This window comes from Mus musculus, chromosome 1 (assembly GCF_000001635.26).
Source record: "Mus musculus strain C57BL/6J chromosome 1, GRCm38.p6 C57BL/6J".
Taxonomy (NCBI): domain Eukaryota; kingdom Metazoa; phylum Chordata; class Mammalia; order Rodentia; family Muridae; genus Mus; species Mus musculus.
Window position 1 is genome coordinate 61,396,892 of NC_000067.6, and position 6,000 is coordinate 61,402,891.

The following is a 6,000-nucleotide window of genomic DNA, read 5'->3' on the forward strand; positions in this document are numbered from 1 at the left end:
CATTTTGATGGCAGCTTTATTTATAATTATGCCAAACAAGAAGCCTTCAGTAGGTTAATGGCTAAATGGTGAAACACTCAGAATATGGAATACTATACAGTAATGAAAGGAACGAGATATCAAGTTCACAAAAAACATACGTGAACTTTAAACACACATTCCAAGTGAAGGATGCCAGCCTACAAAGGGAATGATACAACTCTACTTATGCAACATTTTTGGAAAAGAGAAAACTACTAAGAAACTAAGATCAGTGGTTGTCAAAGTTGTGGGATGTGGGAATGAGGGGCAGGGAAGACTGAATAGGTAAAACACAGCGAACATTTAGGATAGTGAACCTATTTGACATGGCACTTTTATCATACACATTAAGATGCATGTGTTCGGTTTATAGACCTTCCTAAGAGAAACACAGAGCCTCAACGTCTTAGTTAGGGTTTTACTGCTATGAACAGACACCATGACCAAGGCAACTTTTATAAGGACAGCATTTAATTGGGGCTTGTTCACAGGTTCAGAGGTTCAGTCCGTTATCATCAAGCTAGGGGTACGGCAGCATCCAGGCAGACATGGTGTAGGAAGAGATGAGAGTACTACATCTTGTTCCAGCTCTGGAGGCAAACAAGACAGGCTTCCAGGGAGCTAGGGTGAGGTCTTAAAGCCCAAGCCCATGATGACACACTTCCTCCAACAAGGCCACACCTCCTGATAGTGCCACTCCCTGGGTCAAACCTATTCAAACCATCACACTCAGTAAATTTAAAAGTCACTGTTTAGTCACTGGGGTACCCAGGAAGGAAAACCAGAAGGGGATTCGAACCACTGCACTGAAAACCTCCGGATTCCATGTTGCCAGCATCGCCTTGCCAGCGTCTGGCTTCTATAGTGCCACTTAGCTTCCGGCCAGAACGAACCAGTGCAGAACCTGGCCGGATGCACCAGGTCCTGTCTCTGAAACCCTCACTCTACACCTGGTCACTGTTGCCAAAATCCGGTTCCTCCCAGCTGCTTCTTCATAAACTCAACCTAAAGCCAAGAGCAGCTGCTGCCCCAGGGCTCCCCCAACTGCTCCTTGTGGTCCCCTCTCCAATCAGGGCCTCAGCCATGGACAGCCGCTCAGATCAAACTCAATGAGACGTGAGACTCAGTTAATTACCCCCATGCTAGCTCCCTCCTTCTTCCCTGCTGGGAGCTTGCAGAGGGCTGTGTTGCCAGGGCCATACTACTCAGGATAGAGTTGATTAACCAAATTAGCCATGCACTTTGCCTGTGCACATTTACTTCCCACTGTTTGCTCTCTCGTCGTTTTAGGGCTTGTAAACATATACCAAAGACAGCCGCCTTTGACATGGTTCTACACCTCAAGGACACAAGTACATCATGTGTTTATATATCAGGAAAGGTCTGCAAGATATCACATTAACCCATGGATACAGCTACCTCCAGGAGAAAAATAAAAAAGGGGTAAAAATAAAAATTTTGCTTTCATTTAATTAAAAAAAAACTATATCTGTAAGGATTTAAAAGAAAACATACTGATTTTTAAAATTCAAACAGATTGTTTCTTTGTAATTAAAATACATGTGGATGGGGAAAACATTGTTAGTTTATGCATTAATGTAGATTTTAAAGAAAAATGTTTCTACTGTATAGTAGGTGGAATTGAAGAATATTGTTGTGATATCTTATATTATTATATACTAAAGTTAAAGTCAATGGAAAACTGGTATAAAGTGCAAATTGAATCTCTGAGGCTCAGAACTGTTTCAAACAAAAAACTAAGCAGCATAAGGTTTTGGCTAATGGTAAGATGATGATGGACAGATAATGGAGAAGGAAATGCGTCAACTGCAGAAGTTTTCATGATGTAAAGGACCATAGCTCACACCTATGAGCCTTTGCTGCATGGGCTTAGTAATCACATCCTGACTTCAATCCAGATTTTTGGGTTAGTGGTCCTTATGCTTTATATCTTCTTCCTTCTCCTTCTCCTCCTCCTCCTTCTTCTTCTTCTTCATCATCATCATCTTCTTCTTCTTCTTCTTCTTCTTTTTCTTCCCCCTCCTACTCCTTCATCTTCTCTTTCTCCACCTCCTCCTTCTCTCCCTCCTCTTCCTTCCCTTCCTCTTTCTTTCTCCCCTTCTCACTCCTCCTCCTCTTCCTCCCCTCCTCATCCTCTTCCTTCTTCCTCCTCCTTCCTCCACTGCTGTTTACCACTGTATATCCAGTATGTTGGCTTCATTCACTCTTTTGCTACAGAAGCACAGGCGAGTAACAGTGAATGGCCCAGAGCCATGCAAGTCTCAACTTTCAGAAAGCAGGATCTCATTGATATTCTCTCTCTCTCTCCCTCTCCCTCTCCCTCTCCCTCTCCCTCTCCCTCTCCCTCTCCCTCTCCCTCTCCCTCTCCCTCTCCCTCTGTGTCCCTCCCTCCCTCCCTCCCTCCCTCCCTCCCTCCCTCCCTCCCTCTCACTTGACCTCCCTGTCTTTCCCTTCTTTCCTGTGTTCTTGATGCAATCTTGAGGGATAGTTTAGATAGTGTCTCTTTAGAAATGCAAAAACTAACATAAATATGTGTATCCTGAATCATTAAAGAGAAAATAGCAGATAGGGGTTTTGTCTTTTCCTTCCTAGACAAGTATAAAACTCTAGAAAAGTCATCTGTTAAAAGGCCAAAGAATTCACACAGCTTCTGAAAGAAATGTCCTCTGCCATAGGACAGGGCTTCTCAACATCCTGAGTTCTGCTCTGAGTGAGAGCTTGTTATTCCACTTCTAATTGGCTGAAACAACTCTAAGCAATACCCTGAGGCAGGATTAGGATTAAGTTATAAGTATTTTAGTAAAATGGTCTGTATTTAATATATATGGTAAGATCAATATGAAATTATCTTCTTTAAAAATCAAAACAACAAATACAGCAGCAAAGTGATGATGATTTAAAGTTTTCCTCCAAAGATCCAGATTAATGTATACACATGTAAGATATATATATAATGTGTGTGTGTATCTATATATATAATGACTCAATAGATGCATCAACTATTTATGAAAGAACCAATTTCAGACCGGAATCGAATAAATCAGAAATGCATTTGGAAGGAAACAAATATACAAAGATTATATTTTTGAATTTTGACTTCAGTGGAAGATAACTTACATACAACAGAATGTGTATATCTTAACCACCATGATTGATGAGTTGAAGATTCTTGAGATAGGGCCTCCTTCTATAGCTCAGGCTAGTTTGGAATTTTCTATGTAGCCCAGGCTGGGCTCTAATTCTTGTCCATCCACCAGCCTCAGCCTCCTGAATCTTGGGAATTCTAAGTGTCCTTTACATACTGTGGTTACAAGTCCTTTGTTATGTACACATATTTCAAATATTAGCAATCAGTCTTGGCCTTCCATTTTGGCAATGCTTACTCATAAACATAAAAGCCTTAGGATCATGTTTTTTCTTAAAGTTTGTTATTTTTAGATTTACTATTTAAAAACATCTTTACATTTCAGTATATATTTTAGAATTTATTGATTGATTCTACATAAAGTTTACTTAGCAGATTTCAAAGACCTGCCTAGAATTACCAGGTTCAATGCAGGTGTCAGGGGATTTGATTCCTTTGGGATTTTCCAGTTTCTTGTTCTCAGTTATTAGTCCAAATGGTTTTCTTGTCTTTATTGGATTGGGGTATCTTTGTCAGAAACCATGTGTCCATATTAGCTGTCTCTGCTCTGAATTAGTCATCTATATTTATTCTCTTAACAATGTTGCTGTCTCTTTATTGCTTTAGCTTCATAGTAAGTCTTGAAACCTAAAAGTGAAAGTTTTCCAAATTTGTTCCTTTTCCCAAAAATGTTGTTTTCCTGGATCTTTGCTTCTCAACATAAATTTTAGAATTAATTTGTCAACTCTCTATAAAACCCTGCTAAGACTGACCTAGACAGCACTGGATGTGTGTATTAATTTAGGGACATATTTAATCTGGCCTTTGATGTTTTACTGATGTCTTCCTCAATCTTCTCAAAACTTCTTTATAGTTTTTAGTGTCCCAACCTTACACATAATTTGTTAATCATGCATATTTCTATTTCGTGGTCTTTGATTTATTTATTTATCTAGCTGCTTTTGAACTCATTATCATCTTGTCTCAGGCTGCTCAGTGCTAAAATTACAGGCATGTACCACCATGCCCTGTCTCTTTAATGTGTGTGTGTGTGTGTGTGTGTGTGTACATGTACAGGTACTCTTGGAGGCCAAAAGAGGGCATCATATCCTCTAGATACATCTTGCTCTTAGTATTACATCTAGCTATGAGTACCCTCATGTAGATCTTAGGAACTAAACTCAGATCCTCTGCAAGAACAGCCAGTGCTTTGACCCACTGAGTCTTGTCTATAATCCCATCTTCAATATTTTCAATTGTTTTTGAGTTGTTTGTTGATAATATGTGGAAATATGGTTTTATGATTGACCTCGTACAAAATGACATGTAATTGGCCTTGATGGCTGATTTATTAGTTCTACTTTCTTTTTATTCCCACTACTTTGTAATTTTCTCAATATATGGTGAGCAAATGAAGATTGGGTTCATATGCCTTTCAAAAATGTCTATTTATTATTCTTGTTTTATTGCATTGGCTAGAAGAGAATGATCTTAAATATAGTATGTTGACTGCCTTTCCTTCTTCCCAATAAATGAGGCTCATTTTATCACTAAGAATATTTGCTTCTTTTTTCCCTTCCCTTTTTTATTTGCCAAAGAATGTTTATTCTTCCTTATTCCTGATTTGCTGTGAGACTATCAAGAAGTAATTTTAACTTTTGTTAGAATTCTTTTCTATTTCTACAGAGTCTTACACTTCCCTTCCCTTTATTCCGTTAATGGAGAACTGTATCAATGATTTTGCTCTTGCTGTTTTGTTTGGTATCGACATGGTCTTACATTGGAACCCAGGAGGGCATTGAATTTGCTAGAAGTCTAGGCTTCCCTGGAGCTTATGATCCCCTGACCTCTACTAGAATGCTAGAATTAGAAGCCTGGATGAGCATACACAGTCTTAGACTAGCAAACGTTACATCAACATTGCTTCCTGAAAGGGCTCTAATTGTCATGAGATATATATATATATATATATATATATATATATATATATATATATATATACTGTTTTGTTCTGGATCAGCAGCATTAGGGTATATTATAAGCCTTAGAGCAAACACACACACAAGACACACAAGACACACACATATGAGAAAGAATAACAGGCATAGAGAATAAGGTAGCAATGAAAAGTGAATTGATTACTAGATCTCTCTCTCGTCATAGCTTTCTCTTCTCTGGTACTTTCTCTTACAAGACTAATCCCAGCTGTCTCCTTCAGCCCCAGATCCAATCTCTGTCTTCTTAATTTAGCAAACGCACCATGCTCCGCTGGGGTTACCCCTCCCCCCACCACAATGCAAACTGCTTTCATGTAGAAAGCTGTGTGGTCCTAGGGCTCACCTGCTTGTTTGCCTTCTATCATGGACCCTAGTCCTGTGCTGTCTCTTTTCTGGTGTCTGGAGTTCTGTCTCTCTTTCTAGCTGTTCGCAGGGAAGGGCAAGTTGGGTGCTAGTAACCACAAGATTGCCAAAAGGGAAAACCGCATGCTGCTTGTCCTTAGCGCTCCGTCTTGCTACACGTGTTAATGTACACATGGGCAGCATTAGCACCCAGGCAGGCGGAGTTCCTTTCACCTTATCTGTTCTACGCACTTGCTTAAAAAACAATTACCTGAAGCCTAGCTATACAAATAGCACTTGGTGCGATGAGAGCTTGGTTTAAAAATGAAACAAAACCCAAAACCCTCAAGCTTGTGCAGCTACCCTTTACAAATCTCTAAGAGGGAGCATCCGATTGAGAGAGGGGACGCGGAGCAAGCCAATTAGAGGTGCATATGCTAATTTAGACAAGCGGTGACAAAAGCAGTTTCTTAAAGATAAAAGTGAGAACAACAA